Source organism: Eptesicus fuscus, chromosome 6 (genome assembly GCF_027574615.1).
Source record: "Eptesicus fuscus isolate TK198812 chromosome 6, DD_ASM_mEF_20220401, whole genome shotgun sequence".
In the NCBI taxonomy this organism is placed as follows: Eukaryota; Metazoa; Chordata; class Mammalia; order Chiroptera; family Vespertilionidae; genus Eptesicus; species Eptesicus fuscus.
The window spans coordinates 50,325,214-50,342,910 of NC_072478.1; the positions used below are offsets into that span (position 1 = coordinate 50,325,214).

The following is a 17,697-nucleotide window of genomic DNA, read 5'->3' on the forward strand; positions in this document are numbered from 1 at the left end:
TTCCAATGAAGATGAACTTTAGTAATATACAGAGTCAATATTCACATCCCCCAAATCACCAAATTTTTTTCATATGAATTTAGATTTTTTTTCTATTTAAATGTTTCTATTTTAAAGAGGTTGAATTGACTTTTTATTTACCTTTGGTATTTGTTCCACAAAACTTATATGCTGGCCAGTGATTTCAAGTAAGTCAACTGGTCATTTTGAAGTTGCAGGTGCCAAATACAGCATGCACATTAAGAGTATAATTATTGTAGCAGTCAGGATGTGTAAAATTCAGAAAGCTGGACCTTGGATTTCTAGGGACTGCAAAAGAGATCTAGGACATAAGCAGGAGTTCTGAGTGTTTCCATTTGGAATGACTCCCTCCCTCTGGTCTGCTGGTGAAGTCCAGTCCCCTTGATCAGCCATCCACAGATACCAGCTGAAGGGCTGAATAACGAAGACCGAAGATTAAACTACTCATAGAGAGAACAGGCAGCACTTCGGTGAATACAGTTATCCAAGGGGCTTGAAAAGAAAATGGTTAGGGGGAAAAGTCTAGGAAAAGTAACCTAGTTATTCTATCTAGATTTGGTTTTAGCACAGAGCATCCTATGTAGATTAAGCCCCAAACATGCCAAGAATATTTTGTATCATATTACAAATGAAAACCAGCTCCCATGCAGATGGGATTCAGAATTTCACAACCCAACCAATCTGTCTTCCTCCTATTACAGAAACTACTTTAACTATTTAAAGCAAATTCTTCATTATTTCCCATTCTTGATATTGTAACGGCTTTTTAGAAAGTGATATGAATTTGATCGGTAATAGATGTTTATTAACCAATCAGAAACAAAACAAAAAAAATTTAGAAACTTTGTGTTTAAGCAAAACAGTGTATGTGGACTACAAGTAAAATCCTTCTAGAGGAAATCCCTGAGAAACCCAGTTTGTTTTCTAGCCATGACATTGTATTAAAGATGAATAAAAGACAACTTCTTCTGTGGGGTCTATAGCTGAAGTGGAGATATTAGAGTAAATCTCACAAGAAAAAGAAGCACTTTGCACAGGGCCCCCATACCCTTCCCTCCAACCCCATCCCTTTCCAAGCTCTTAGATCTTCCATGGTTTGGTGGATGGTTTGGCTTTGAGTGGGATTTAGCCTTCAGGCATGAACTGCTTTGCACTTCAGGTTTCTCTACTGAGACGTTCAGGGAGGAAGGAGATGAAGGACCCTCAAAGGGTAATTGCTGTTTGATGGCCGAATATAGGGAAAAACAGCAAAACGATTGCAGTCTGCCTCCGCTCATCCTTCCTCTACGCAAATGGCACCCTGTCAGGTCACTTCATTGTACAACATGACAATGTGACTTCCATGTGACCTGGGGCCAATAGAGCATTTGTCATTTAAGGCTCATTTGTTGCAGAGTGTATGGCACAACAGATGGATGAAGCATTGCTTCTCTGAAATGGAAATAGTTTTGTAAAAAAAAAAAAAAGAATTCTTTCTAATGGTACAGGAATCTGGAGACCATGTTCTATAACCATTTGTGAAATTTGGTTTTGATCAGTGGCTTCATTATTGGCTTAGATTTAGAAGAGAAAGACATCGAGTCTTGGCCATTTGTTTTCTGCAGCAATCAAGAAGCCAGCATTCAGCCCATTAGAGTACCTTTTTATCCATTTTCCTTGGGTGACTTCTGATTGGCCATGCTAAATAAGGGGGATCCAAAATGCGTGCTAACAATTCATGAGCAGTTCACTCTTACAATCTCCTTCTTTGTCTAACACGGCAACTATTCAGCCTCACAAGTAGAATCTAAGGCATGGGGTTAGTAGAAGCAGCCCTGGACATATGCCGAACAACAAAGAGGAGCCAGCTGCCCCAAATCTGCAAGGAGACAATTCACTCACCAACACCAAGGAGATTACTACCCACTGAGATAGCCTGTGTGCTGCCAAGGCAAACTGTACCTAATCTTGAATTACAAAATGGGGGGGAGGGGGGCGCGCGCGGGGCGGTCAGAACTGACCCTAAACCTTCCCTTCTTTTGATTATCCTGCAAGTTCCTGCCCTTTTTCCTTCCCCTCCTATGCTTCTAGTTCACTATTTTAATTCCTGGCAGAATCATAACTAAGGCAGTCTGCCCAGCAAATAAGATAGATGGGTCCCTCCCACTAAGTCCCATAGTCAAGGAGATACAGGCAGCTAACAAGATGCAAATCTAAGTCAATGTGGCTAATGCCTTTTCTTTTTTTTTATCCCTAGACAAAGGCCAAGAAAACTCACCCTTCTGGGAGGCTTTATTATACTAGTATAGCTTTGACTCCATGTTGAATGGGAAACACTAATTTAAATAAATTGCAAGTAGTCAGAAAAAGAGACAGTTCTTTGTTTAGTCTGAGCGGCTAGGTTCATGATTAAGGAGACCTGATCTCATCCTCTTCATTAAGGCAAAGCTCAAGGATATCTATCATTAACCCTCTGGCCATTTTGGTGCTAGCCCACTTAACTATTGAACACATTATAGGAATAAAGCCAATCAACAAATAGGAGCTTGGGGTTAGGTAGCAAAAGTGTCACTTTGCCCAGGTCATGTGGAAAGAACCAAGAACACACCTTTCACTACCAAAGGAGGCAAAGCTCAGGTCAAGGGACCATCTTTTTATATTTTTAAATATATTTTTATTGATTTCAGAGAAAGGAAGGGAGAAGGAGAGAGAAACATCAATGATGGGACAGAATCATTGATCAGCTGCCTCCTGTATGCCTCCTCCTGAGGATTGAGCCTGAAGCCCAGGCATATGCCCTGTCCAGGAATCACACCCTGACCTCCTGGTTCATAGGTCAATCATTGGACTCAAGGGACCATCTTGATTCCCTCAGGAAGCTGGTATAGCTGGACAAGGGAAGAGGGTCCTACCATAGTCCTTGACCTGGTTTCCCAGGTGAGGAAGTCAGTGAACAGGTGGAAGGATGCTCACTAATGTTTAAAGATACCCCCCAGGCTTGAAAATTCCTTGAAGGCTTATGTTCTGCCTTTTACGCTATTGTACTTTTTAAGATCATAAAGCAGGGACCTTGAAACATAATATTTGCTCAATAAATCCTGTTGGCTGGAAGACTCAGCTTGAAAAACATCGTTCCTTTCTTCTACCTGGGTGTTATGTCAAATCTCTCTTTTCAGGTGTCTTAAATGGAGAGATTTCATTTTGTTTGCTTTCTGGACCTCAAAATCACGATCCCTGAAGGTCAGCAATGAGAGGCCCGAAATGCTAGTCCGGATCCTAATGGGAGATACTCAGCTCAGCAAGACATTGCCTCTCTGGATATTTCCATTGAAATCAATGGCTACATTTAAACGAAAAAAGACATCTTTCAACAGCAGGCATTCTGAAGCCTGAGCAACACTTACAATAAGGAGATGGTGATTTACAAGGCGAATCACCTCCCAGAACTGCAGTTGCCTCCAGCACACTTCTACAGATTGCTCTGCACTTCTTAGGCTGAGTCATTTCACTGAAAATGCAGCCACAGCTTCTATTGGAGCACGTTTACACGGTCATGAATTAATAAAGATGCTGGAAGACAAGGTATTCTTGTTTGACTCAGGACACATCCTAATCTTCCTGGCCAGCCCTTCTGCCTAAATAAATTTCACCTAGACATCCAGTGTGTTATAAAAAAGAACATAGTGAAAATTCTAGGGTGAGGATATTTCTGTTCAAGGAATAAGATGAGATTCAAAGTCAGGATATGCAAAAATAACCGTTTTCCATAGGAAGGAACCAGTACTAGTTAGACAAAATGTTTGCCAACAAAAGCTCCGTTTCTGAGGTTGAATTTCCACTAAACTCTCAAAAAAATACATAAAAGCTGCCCGGCCAGTAAACAGTGACTCGGTGCCCTTGGATTGATTCCCCTTCACTTCCCCTCTACGTACTTATCTCAAAGGTTCCACTTGCCAATTCTTCAAACTCCAAGACCAAATACTATCCAAACGAAAGACCATTCTCTGCCAGAGAAGATAATAAGCTAAACACACAGATGACTGGCAGGGGCTCTTTCAGACCTGCCAACTGGCAGGTCAGACTTAAGGTCTAACACATGTGAGTATAAGAAATATGTTGGCGATACAGTATGACAGTAACTCAGCCTTGACTCAAGACTTTTAAGATAACAGTCTCCCAGAGGCTTCTCAACCAGACATTGGGCTGTATTTTCTCATGAAACCCAAAAGGAAAGCCATCATTGTTCCATCTGCATCATTAGCAGCAGCTTCAAAAGCATCCTGCCAGCACCTGCCAACATAAACCTTTAGAGGCTGTTCAAATCAAGCTAAAACTGCCCTTTGAGAATCTGTAACCCAAGATGGATTTGGTGTAAACCATGCAGTGGAGAGGTGAGAAAGGAAGAAAGTTCTGATGTTTTCTTCCCAGATTTCAGGATGGCATTTTCAAAGGTTCCTTGTGCATTGCTAGATTACTCTATTGCTTTAATCTCGAGTGAACAGGCAAATTCGAACCAAGCAGCACTTGGAGAGGTGGTGAGTTACTGCTGCTCAGAAAAGGCCAAATAAACAGATTACTCATGAGACTCAAGGTCATTATCCAGTTTTTTTCCAAAGTAGTCAGTAAACAGAAATTCAAAGGGCAGAATTCAACCAAACGGCAGACCAAAGAAAAGGTCAGAGTGTATGCTGATAATTTTCAAGGAGACTCCATTACCCATTTAGATTCATATTTTATGAGAAGATCCTTCTGCTTGTGTTTCAATATGAAGCCGAAATAACAAGCTGACCAGACAATCAGGAAACCATGCAAGTCAACATTCAAATGATGATGCAAAAGAAGTAATTCAAGATGTAGGTGCCACATTTAGTTTTGAAAGATACAGTGGAATTTCCAATAGAGGATTTAATAGACATAGAATTTTCCAGGAAAATAAAGGCAGGATTTGGAAAAAAAGTTCTGAGAATACTGATAAGGGGACACTGTCATCTAAACGAACCTTGACACTGCAAGGTACTATCCTAGATTCCACGATCCCAAATAAAGTCATGGTAGGTACCTACATGGGATAGTATGGAAAAGGGGGAAAGAAAAGAGAGGCTACAGGGAAAAGAATAAGAATTGGTGTTAACCCTTTGTAACCAGGGGGACCTACAGGGGGAACGGATTTGGGGTTCATAGAAGGCTTTGAGTTGGACAGGCATTTCATGCTCCAAATCTTCCTGTCTGCCCCCAGCCCTCTATCTGAGTTGTGAGCAGTATGAAGTTTTCAATATGGAGCATGTACTTTTCAGAACACATCAATCAAAAAGAGTCCATATACCAGTCCAGATCGTGACTAAATTGTCTCACCATGAAGACATTTCATTAGCTTAGGTGGCCTACCTTGACTCAGCCAAATCTGTATTTAACCAAGGGAGGGGGAAGGGAGGAGGAGTTTTTGTTTGTTTTTAAAAATTCATCTTTAATCGCTGGAAGTACCTAAATTTGAAGAAGGGAAGGTAATGTATGTGCTATGTGCGTCATAAAGAGTTCAGTGAAATGTTTTGCATCTTTGGTTAATGTTGTGATAGTCAAAGTGTTCTAAATCATTCCTGCTCTTTTGTTTCTTACAGTTGAATGGCAGGTACTAGGTCTGCCAAGGATGAAGTCAGGTGGAAATCTGAGACTAGAGGTCAAGCAGAACTGGGAGGCAGTGAACGGAGCACAATACCTCCTCCCACCCTTGGGAAAGGAACCCGGAAATGCAGGTTGTCATGCAACAATACCCATAACTATCTAAGTATATAAAAGCCTAAGTGACCGAATGACTGAATGACCAAAGGATCAGTCAACTGGTAGCTATGACGCACACTGACTACCAGGGGCAGACGCTCAACGCAGGAGCTGCCCCCTGGTGGTCACTGCGCTCCCACAGTAGGAGCATGGCTCAGCCAGAAGCTGGGCTCAAGGCTGGTGAGTGCAGGAGTGCAGCTTCGGCAGCACAAGCCTCTCCTGCCTCCCGGCAGCAGGTGCTGGGGGGCCGGGATGACTGGGAGCAGCTCCGGGGCCTGTCTTGGGCTCCTCCCCAGCCACCTGCAGCTTCATGCACTGCTACATCCCCAGAGGGGTCCTGCACTGCGAGAGGGCACAGGCCAGGTTAAGGGACCCCACCAGTGCACAAATCTGTGCACCGAGCCTCTAGTATTCTTATAACACTGATGTAAAGGTTAATCTCCATTTTTAGAAGAAAATCGGCTATAAGCTATTTACTGAAAAAAGGCATTGGTGTGTATACTGCCACAGAACCACCACCCTCCCACTTGAAGGACTAACCCATCTTTGGATGCCTAGAATTCTAAGTATATATATATATATATATATATATATATATATATATTTTTTTTTTTTTAAAGAGTCCTGAAAAACCTCAAAAATCCACATCCCCCGCCTCCAATAAGCCAGAACTGTAGTATGAACTTGGACAGCGAATAGGAGTTGAGGCTAATAGGGAGGAAATCTATTTGAGCAGTTTTAGGCAAATGGCCAAAATTTAAGAAGGGGGAGGGGAGAGGAAATACAGTTTTCAAAAATTATTAAAGCTACTGCTTTAAGATTGCAGAATATCTCCCCCCCCCCCCCCCCCCCCCTGCCTCCGTGCAAAAGGACGTTAAAAGCTTTACTTCCGAAGCTCTGCGCTATACTATTTAAGGAATGGCCAATGGTTCCCACCCCCGGAGACCTCCGCCGGCCCAGCCTGGGAGCGAGGCAACGTCAAGGTCAAGCCCCACGGACAGCGCCCGCAGCCGCCGCCCCCAGCGCCAGCTCCAGCTCCAGGGTAGCTTCTCCTGCCGAGCCGGGATCCCCGCCAGGATCCGAGCCGGGATCCGGAAGGGTGTCTGCAGGCTCCCCGCACACCTCCGTCCACCCAGACCTTGGCCCGGGGACGGTTCCAGCAGGGCAGGGCCGGGCCTGCGGGGGCAGCGGCGCTCAGCCAACACCACCGCCCGCGCCCTGACTTACTGCGAGACCCGCGAGGGCGCCGCGGTGACTGCCTCGGCCGCTGGGCCCCGCCAGGGCCGGGGGTGCGCGCTCACAGCCGCGGCGGAGGACCCAGGCGCTGGCGCCGCTCCTGCCCGCCGCCTCCTCTCCGCAGCCGCAGCCCGGTCCCGCCGTCCCGCGGTGTCCGAAGGTGACACGGCGTTACCGCCGGCGTTCCTGAGCGCTAACCTGAAGTCGGGACTACACACCAGCGGAGGAAAAGCGGCCTCCTGCCTGGGCTCGGAAGGGCCTTATCTCGGAGCCCTCGGTCCCCAAGGGGCCTCTGCGTGGTCATCTCCATGCTGCGCTCAGGCCTGGAGCGGAGACATCTGTGTTCCAGACGCCCGGAGGCAGGGGCAGGTCCTGGACTGCGCGCTGCCCAGCTCGCGCTCGCTCCCGACCCGGCCGGGCAGCTAATCCCCACGACGCGCGGAAACAACACAACATGCAAGCCGGTGCCCAGTTCCCGAGGGATTCCCAGCGCGATGACTCAGGCTCCCGCGGCCAGCCTCCGGGAGGGAGGGCCGATCGCAGCCCAGGGGCGCAGGAAAGAAGGCGCTTGGCTCACCGGGCAGGTCGGCTCCCCCGAACGCGCCCTGTAAACACAGATGCAAACTGTCCTTTCAGGGGAAGCGCTTTGAGTCTGATGGGCCCAGAGAGCAGCAAAGGGCCAGCCTTCATTACAGGCCGGTTCATTATTAAAAGCAATCACAGCTCCTGAATGGGAGAGAGAACGAAATCGCTGTGTTTGCTTTCATTCTGGCAAATAGTCAACTACAGCACAACCAGCTCTGAGAATGATGAGACATTTCTATTCCTCAGGGTCTTACTTTTTACGCTAAAATACTCCCCTCCCCACTCTTCCCTTCCCCTCCCCTCCCCTCCCGTTTCCCTTCCCTCCCTCTCTCCTCTCTCTCCCTCCCTCCAATGACTTCCTCCCTCCCTCCCTCCCTCCCTCCCTCCCTCCCTTCCTTCCTTCCTTCCTTCCTTCCTTCCTTCCTTCCTTCCTTCCTTCCTTCCTTCCAGAAACATTTATGACTAACTCCTATATGTTGTAATAGATTGAGAGCAGAAAGTTGGAAAAAACCTGAAGCTTTTACTCTTAAGTGCCTTATTATTGGGGGAGGGTGGTGAGAAAGGTGGGGGGGAGGACCAACAATTTCAGTGCCTTGTGCAATTGCTGTGATAGAGTGTGTGCCCAGAGGGTTACAGGAACATAGAAGCAAGTTTTAAATAATGCTGGAAATCAAGGAAGGCTTCCCAGAGGAGGTTGCATTTGAGTTTTGAAACCTGAGCAGACATCAGATAGAATGGAGAGAGAGAGAGAGAGGGAGAGAGAGAGAGAGAGAGAGAGAGAGAGAGAGGAGATCTGAACCACTGAATGGCTGCAGAAAGCAGGTGCAAGGAGCAAAGGTGAAAGATGGCTTATAAAGGGTGGCAAGGAGTCAGACCACACAGGTTTTATCTGCTAAGCTCTGGGATTTGACTTTTGTTTGGAAGCTATGGGGACACTCGGAAGGATTTTAAGCAGGTGAGTGATTTGATTAAAGCTGTGTTGCAGAAAGATTACTGTGGAAGGCAAATGGAAGGAAGACAGCCTGGGAAGGGAGTGGACGTGGGGCTGGGATGGACAGGAAAGACTCCAAAGATGTGAAAGAGGTGGGACCTCTAGGATTTGATGCCTGACAACAGTCAGCGGAGTGGGGTTGTAGGCTAACACCCAGCTTTAGACACGGGCAACACTGCGGATGGAGGGTACCATTCACCAAGAGAGAAAAATAAAGGAGGAACAGGTGGGACCAGAGAAATGATGACTTAAGTTTAGACAAGTTGAGCCTGTGATTTTTGTGGGGTATTCAATGCAAATGTCCCAGCAGGCCAGTCAGTTGGATCTGTAAGGTATTTGGGGCATTATGGGCTAGCTATACAAACTTGGCAGTTGCCCACTCATAAGTAGAAGCAAATACAGGAATAGAGAAAAACTCCCTGAGCTTGCTAGAGCTGTCCTAACAAAGTACCATAAAACGAAGTGGCTTGAACAATAGAAATGTATTGGCTCACGGTTCTGGAGGTTGGATATCCAAGTTTAATGTGTCAACAGGAGGGACATTCTCCCCTGCCTGCCGCTGGGGAGAGATCTGTTCTAGCACACTCTCTTAGCTCCTCGTAGTTCCTTGGCTTGTGGCAACACAACCCCAGTCTTCACCTGGCGTTCTCCCTGGGTGTCTGTTCAAATTTCCCTTTTTTGTAAGGACAGCAATCATATTGGAGTAGGGGCCCACCCTACTGCAGTATGACCTCATTTTAACTAATTCCATCTGCCCTTATTTCCATCTCCTATCGGAAATTTCTCTATATCCATATAAGGTCACATTCTAGGGTAATGGGGGTTAGGACTTCAACATGAATTTGGGGGGTGGGGGACACAATTCAACCATAACATTCACAGATTTGCTGTCTCTATGGACTTGCTTATTCTGGACCCTTCATATGAATAGAATCATACAGGATGGGCCTTTTGTGTCTGGCTTCTTTCACTTAGCATTTTTTAAAGGTTTAACCATATTGTACTATACATAGCATGAATCAGTACTTCATTCATTTTTATTGCAGAATAATATTCCATTGTACAGATAGACTACATTTTGCGTATCCATTTCATCAGTTCATAAACATATGCACTGTTTTCATTTTGGCGCTAGTATGAATAATGCTCTGAGTATTTGTGTACAGTTTTTTTGTGGGGACCTATATTTTCATTTCTCTTGGTTACAACCTAGGAGTAGAATTGCTGGGTCATATGGTAATTCTATACTTAACATTTTGAGCAACTGCCAGACTCTCTTCCAAAGCAGTTACATCATTTTATACTGCCACCAGCGATGTCTGAGGGTTCTCATTTCCTAGTGGGTGTGAAGTGGCATTTCATTGTGGTTTTGATTTGCATTTCTCTAATGACTAATGATGTTGAACATCTTTTCCTGTGCTTATTGGCCACTTGGCATCTTCTTTAAGAAATGCCACTTTTTTGATGGTGTCATGATAGACTTTAATAAATTCATTAAAATTTTTTTTATTGATTTTAGAGACAGGAAGGGGGAGAGAGGGAGAGAGAGAGAGAAACATTGATGTGAGAGAGAAACATCTAACAATTGCCTCCCTCATGCACCCTGACCTGAGATCAAATCCACAACTTGGGTATGTGCCCTGAGTAGGAATCGAACCTGCCACCTTTCAGTGTACAAGGTGATGCTCCAACTGAGCCACACTGGCCAGGGCTTTAATAAATTCCTTTTATGCTCAAACTAACTAGAGTAGCTTCTGTCATCAGTAGCTAAGAACACTGACAGATGCAATGGGTTCTGTTAAATACTATCATTTAAAATTTTTTTTCTATATCAACCTGTCTCATTTCGTATCTTTTATTCAATACTAGTGGCTCAGTGCATGGATTTGTACACATTGAAAGGAAATTAAATAGAAGAAATATTTTAATATTGCTATTCACCCTTTCTCTATAATAGATGTGTCAGACATGAAAGAAAATTAGTAAAATCTCTATATATAAAAGGCTAAGCGACCATCCAATCATCCCACTGGTAGCTATGACATGCAATGACCACCAGGGGGCAGACACTCTGACCGGTAGCTATGACACACACTGACCACGAGGGGGCAGACGCTCAACGCAGGAGCTGCTCAGCTGCGGTGACTTGGCAGCGGCAGTTCTCAGGTGACGCACCCTGGAACCAGAGAGGAGGGAGCCCGATTCTGGGGTGCATCACCCAAGAACCACCCTGGGACCCTTCGGGGGACATCTGAGAGGTTGGTTTCAGCCTGATCCCCACAGGCCAAGCTGAGGGACCCCACCTGCTGGAGGGACCCCGCTCACTCCACAGATGCCCTTTGAGCCAAGGCGCCACCCCAGGTGCAGCGGGGGAGGGACCACAGGAGGTTGGTTTCAGGATGTGTCCGGCCCTTCTTGCCCAGTCCCGCCCCGCCGGTCACCTTCTAATTAATTTCCTTTCAATGTGCACGAATCCATGCACCGGGGCACTAGTGTAGATGAAAATAATATATAAATTGATTAATAACTAAATAATAACATGATATAACAACAACAAAGACATGATATAAAAACAACAAAAACATGCTATAAAAACAACCAAAGTCACAATCGACAATGATAAATCAAAACACATGCGTGCGATTGGAGCCAGCGAGTGCTTTACATGTATCGCGCATGCGGCAAGTCCATGTTTATTTTTAAATTGCCAGTGCCCGTCATATGTACTGGCCGGTCAGTCGGTTGGCTGGATGGTTGGATGGACATACGGTTGGTCACTTAGCCTTTTTTATATATAGATTCCTTTAGAATTTTTTTCCCCTAAAGCATTTCCTACTCTATGGAATTCCATCCACATTTCCTGGATGCAGACACAAAGTATCCAAGGCCACCACTAATGCAATTATGAGCACAGCTACCAGCAGCCCTCCCACTTATTTCTCATATCTCTCCAGTCCTGACCCAGCACCCTGGCCCTCCTGTGCAATGCCCTCCCACCCCCCAGACTCTTCCCACTCCGCTCCTCCCTTTCCTGTTATATTGTCAGAGCCACGTGGAATCTTATGAATGAGATCAGTGTCCTATTAAATCTTTGGATCATTTTTAATCATCAGTGCCCAGGACAAGGCTTTGCAAAAACTTGGCACACAATTAAGTACACGTGAAATTGAATTGAATCTTGTGTCCTATTTCTTTAGTTTTCGCTTTTATTCTGAAATAGTATTTATGCAGTCATTGATTTTAAACTTTCCCTCAAATGGCCCTGTTTGGAGGATTAGGGCCTGATATTGGTCTGCAGGGCAAACCTATGGTGTTCAATTTGTAACTGAAAGAATGGACTTCTTTAGGGAATGAATCTCTAGGAGGCTGTGAAATGGTGAAAAAAGGTAGTTTCGCAGGTAAAGTTCTCAGTACGCAGACAGGAGCTAAAGAGCAATATAGGGGCATGGGAGTCTAAGGGGCATGCATTTCCTGGCAGAGTTTTCTGGTGGGTTAGGCTTCAGGACCACCACCGCTCAGTGCTTTGGGCCTGTTTAGTTTTCGTAGGCTTTCTTATCCCGCCTCCTTGCTGCTGTACCTGTGAGACTTAAACTCTTCAGATTAGGAACTACATAAAAGGCCCCCCCTTCCCCCCTCCCCCCCCCCCCCGGAAATAGCTGGAAAGAGCCTGCGTTCATTCAGTCACCAAACCCCCAATGTTTACTGAGCACACACTTTGTATAAGGCACCACTCTGGACACAAAGAGGAACAAGTTTCCTTTCCTGCATTAAGGAGCTGGATGACAAATGCCGCAGTCAGGACAAACACAATGAACTATAGTCCCAAGTAGAATGGACTTCCAACAAAAGAAGCATAAAAAACTGTCTTGACGACTCAAGGGGAGAAGAAATTGCCCGCTTTTTCAAGTAGTAGGAAAGGCTTTATGGAAAAGGTGGGGAAGGAAAGCTAGGCTTTTGGCTTAGGAACTTACTGGTAGGACCTAAGGCATAATTCCTGATCTCCAGAGGCTCCCAAAATAGTTGGGAAGAAAGTCACACATCCCAGTGGCTGCCATTCAAGACCATGTATGATACGTTGGACTTGAAAGAGTCGCAGAAAAGTGAGCAATCACTTCCGATGAGACTAACTAGGAACGACTTTATAGGAGGATGGACTTGGGCCCTAACAAATGGAAAGGCTTTATTAACATGCATATTGTAGGTAAAAAGCAATTAAGTGCTCCAGAAAAATCTGGAAAACCCAGTAAAGAATAAAGAATAAAACAGAAACCATCTATAGACCCTATAGGTAAATATATTGCCAGATATATATGTTTAATAAATATTTGTGATGTAACTAAATGAATAAATGACATTATCATTTATTGTCTTTATTTTTTCTCGTGCATATTTTTACTATGCGCACAATTTTGAAAACTGCTTTTAAAAATACATCCTATGCATTTTAAATCTGTAAAATATTTGAAAACACATTATAAACAGCTGAAGAACATTCCATTAATTGTATAACATTTATGCAACCAATTTCCATAGTGCTTACATTTACGTTGTTTCTAAATTTCTAATTATTATAAGTCAAACTTAAATGAAATCGCTAATCACAAATCTTTGTCCACACCTCTACAGTCTTAGCATAGATTCCTGTAAATGAAATGGTCACGTCAAGGTGTATTAACTTTTCCAGGACTCTCAAGAAAGTAAAACATTGCACAATTACTTTCTAGAGAAGTTGTATCAATTTACATTCCCATTAGAAACGTATTTGAAAATATTAACCTGATAAGGAGAAAATAGTAACTCATTGTTCTTAAGTTTTCTATTTATTTTATCACTAGTGGTGTGGAATATTTTAAATATGATCGTTTCCATCAATATTTCCTTTAAGTTGCTAGTTCATGATCTTTGTCCATTTATCTTTGGGGGACTTGGAGAGAATCTGCAATTCTTTCAGCCAATCTGAGGTCTCCCATAGTTATCACTGTGTGAGCATCCTGCCAGGGTGCGATCTTATTTTTTCTTTAAGTTACATTATCATTCATTTCTTTCTCTCTCTCTTTCTCTCTCTACCGCCCTCTCTCCTCCTCTCCCTCTTTCCCTCTCCCTCCCACCCTTCTTTCTCTCTCTCTCTCTCTCTCTCTCTCTCTCTCTCTCTCTCTCTCTCTCTCTCTCTCTCCATCTCCCTTCTCTCATTCTCTCTGTCTTTCTCTTTGCCACAATGTGGCCCCTAAACACAGCCAACTACTTCATCTGGTGCTCAGAGAAACTGTGGTCTGTTGCAACACTGGAGAGAGAACTGGTTATTAGAATTATTGAAAGGCAGTATTTCCAGATGGTCAGGGGCCATGTAGTCCCTGTGACTCTCTTCCTAAGGGCTGCTTTCAGAACCTGACCTCCTCCTGTGCTGCGCCATGCAATGCCAGTGCTCCCCTATGGACTGACTCCCTGAGTCTCAGCTGAAGTGCTTTCCCGCTTCCGTGGGGTCTGTTCCTGCTGAGGCTGGTGTGGCCTTTTCTACACCCTCCCAGTCCAAACCCGGCCTGTCTCTGATAGGAAGCTCCGACGGTGGCCGTGGATGGTGGCCCTCTTCCTCTGAATGCCACAGCACTTTGTAGTTCACTTACAGCCTCCCAGTCTCCCAGGAATTCTGGCCATGCGTGCAGGGCACGCCTCTCCCTCATTACTGCACAACCTCTTTGAGGCGTCTGCATGACTGGGTCTATGTCTTCTTTATGTCTGGATTCCCATAACACAGTTAATAGAAATCCAGAAATGTTTTACAAATTAAAAAATAAAATGTTATTTAATAGAAACACTAGGGGGTGGGGACAAGCTACTTTGAAAGGGTAAATAAAGTTTAATTTTAATTGTACATCAGCCCCCCGCACCCCCATCCACATTTTTTGCTACCCACAGTCAATCATAGTCCAAAAATATTAAATGGAAAATTTCACCTCACTTCATCTCACCATGTAGGTAGGCATTGCATCATCTCATGTTACCACAACACAAAGAGCGAGTACAGTACAATAGATATTTTGAGAGAGTGCATTCACAGAGGTTTTATTATAGTATATTGTTGTAATTATTCTATTTTATTCTTTGTTATTGTTGTTAATCTCTTACTGTGACTAAATTATAAATTAAACTTTATCATAGGTATGCCTGTATAGGCAAAAGCAGAGTATATGTAGGTTCGGTACTATTTACAGATTTAGCACCCACTGGGGGTCTTGGAACATATTCCTTGTGGATAAAGGGGAACTACTGCATTGGTTGTGGTAATGTTATGGACTGAACTGTGTTTTCTCCTCCATTCGATATGTTGAAACCCTGACTCCCATGTTAGGAATATTTGGAGACAGGGCCTCCAGAAAAGTAACACGGGTTAAAGGAGGTCATCAGGGTGGGGACCTAGTCCAATAGGATTAGTACCCTTACAAGAAGAGGAAGGCACGCCAGAGTGTTCGCTCTCCTCATCTGCATGCCAGTGAAGAGGCCACTGAAGACATAGCGAGAAGGCACTGTCTGCTAACCGGAAAGAGAGGTCTCATCAGAACCCAACCATGCGGCACCGTGACCTTGGACTTCCAGCCTTCAGAACCACAAGAAAATACATTGCTGTTGTTTAAGCCAACAAGTCTGTGGTATTTTTATGGCAGCCTGTGCTGACTAATTCAGTGGTAACGGTAAGATGTTAGGTAGAAATGGAAGAAGTCCATCTAAACAAAAGAACATGAATACCTCAATCAAAGAACTCACAGAATCTCAGGTTGGGCCTTTAGGGGGCGGCAATAAAGGAAGAATTAGGAAACATGCCTCCTTTTGTCTCCTCATAAAAAGCACAAGATGCCCTCTTCTTCCACAGCTGCATTAAGACCTCTGTGGTAGAGGAATTACAACTGGAATCCAGGGACTCAGAAACTGAATTGGGGTTAAAGAATTAATTTTAGATCAAATGTAAAGTCAGCAGAGGCAAAAAAGCACCAAAATAGTATTTCAAAATCATTGGGAGGTTGATGAGAAACTGCTGCTGACTTCCATTAGACTAAGAGCAGACTTTATTATGTTTCTTGGAATGATGATCTGTGATCACCTCAGGCTGATGCATTAGCCATGGAAAGACGCTCCTGAGCCTCCAGGGACGTCACTCAGGAGAGGCATCAGGCCATATCACAGAACCGTGTGCGGCTTCAACACCAAATGCTGAGGAAGAGCACATGAGAAAGCCGAGAGAGAAAGAGAACGACGCTCTGGTTCTCAAGTCCTTGCCAAAAACGCAGTCATCCTAACTCTACATATTTTAAATGAGTGTCATGCTTTGGTCCAAGGAAGGTTTTTTTTTTTTGGTTTGAAACTTCAAAAGAACAACAATCAAAACAAGCAAAGGACAGTTTTTAAAAAAGAACTGTATTTCTTAGAACTATTGTGATTTAATGTCTTTTCAATTCCTCAATTAGAGATGGGGAAAAAAGGGGACCGTGAAAATGTTTGTTTCAAAATCTCCTTTCATCCAACATGTGGAGAAAATATGGTGGCAAGTGAGTCATTTTCTTATTCTACACAACACATTTCAATGTATCCTGTGCTTAACTTCCAAAATACATATATATACCCGTCATATATTTAAAAAACAACAAAGTTAATAAGTATAAATAACAGACAGAAAAGTGCACGAGGCCTAAGGCAACAGTTTGCCGAATTACCCCAAAGAAAACATACTAGAACACCATCCAGAGACAGACCATTACCAGCATCCCAGGTGCCCCCGCCCAAATGTAGTTTCAATGAGATATATTTTGTCATAAAAAGAATATTATTAATGGTAGTAAGTGCCCAGATTAGCCCACAGAAGCAAAAGGGCTAATGGATACATTGCCCAGGGGTTAGAGGGCATCTCCATTTACCAGGGGCTTCTCTCACTTTTAGGTTCCTTAGTCAACTGCACTGTGCTCACGGGATACAAATCAGCATAACCATCCAGTGTTACTGGCAAGTCATTTTGTCATATGTGTCCAGCGCCTTACAAAATTTCTCTATCTTATGCCTTAGTCATTCCAGCTTAAAAATTTTCCCCCAAAGCAGGATCAGCGATGTGGTCACGGATATACATGTAGACGGCACCTAAGAGCAGCGGCTCCAGCATGGCTCTGCCACCTCTTCCTTGTGCACTCCGGGACAAAACGTTTGGCCAACCTCTCTGTGCCTTGGTTTCCTCATCTGTTAAATGGCTGTACAAAGCGTAAGTTGGTCATAATGCTCAAAGAACCCGAAATGGTGCCTGTGACACAGTTAGCAATTCAACGAATTGTTAATTATTAGCTATTACTACAAAACATTCATCACTGTATTATTTATGATAGGAAAAATTTTAAAAGAAGTTAAATGATCAGAAATAGGGGGATGAATATGTATACTCCTGTGCATCCTACCAAAGAATGTAATGCATCCCTGTGGGTATCACTCAGTGGTTGGAAAATGCAGGCTCTGGCCCTGGCTGGGTGGCTCAGTTGGTTGGAGCATCGTCCCGTACACCAAAAAAGTTCTGTCAGGGCACATACCTAGGTGGTGGGTTTGATCCCCGGTTGGGGCGCATATGGGAGGCAATCGATATTCTCTTTCACATCATTGCTTCTCTCTCTCTCTCTCTCTCTTTCTCTCTCTCTAAAAATCAATAGAAACATATCCTTGGGTGAGGATTTAAAAAAAAAAAAGGCGGGGGTGGGGGGGAAGCCCAGCCAGCATGGCTCAGTGGCTGAGTGTTGACCTATAAACCAGGAGATCATGGTTCGATTCCTGGTCAGGGCACATGCCCAGGTTGTGGGCTTGATCCCCAGTGTGGTGCGTGCAAGAGGCAGCCAGTCATTGATTCTTTCTCATCACTGATGTTTCTATCTCTCTCTCTCCTTCATCTCTGAAATCAATAAAATATATTTAAAAAAAAGGGGGGGGGTGGCTCTGGAGCCTGCATGCTAGCCTGACCCTGGCCAGCTGTGCCACCGTGGACATTTTTTTTAACTCTCTAATCTGACTATCAGTTTCCTCACTGAGAATAGAGAATCATAGTACCTATCTGGAAGGGAGAGCCTGCTCATATAAATGAAGCACTTAGA

General features: G+C 44.3%; 1 protein-coding gene across 1 annotated transcript in view; it reads right to left on the reverse strand.

Moving 5' to 3' along the window:
* TRIM2 (tripartite motif containing 2) overlaps window positions 1–7,178 on the reverse strand; it is an 80,496-nt gene extending 73,318 nt beyond the window's left edge. Inside the window, exon 1 of the mRNA XM_054717678.1 lies at window positions 7,003–7,178. The gene's annotated coding sequence lies outside the window, so the exon portion shown is untranslated. The remainder of the gene's footprint in view (window positions 1–7,002) is intronic.
* Window positions 7,179–17,697: the final 10,519 nt, after the last annotated feature.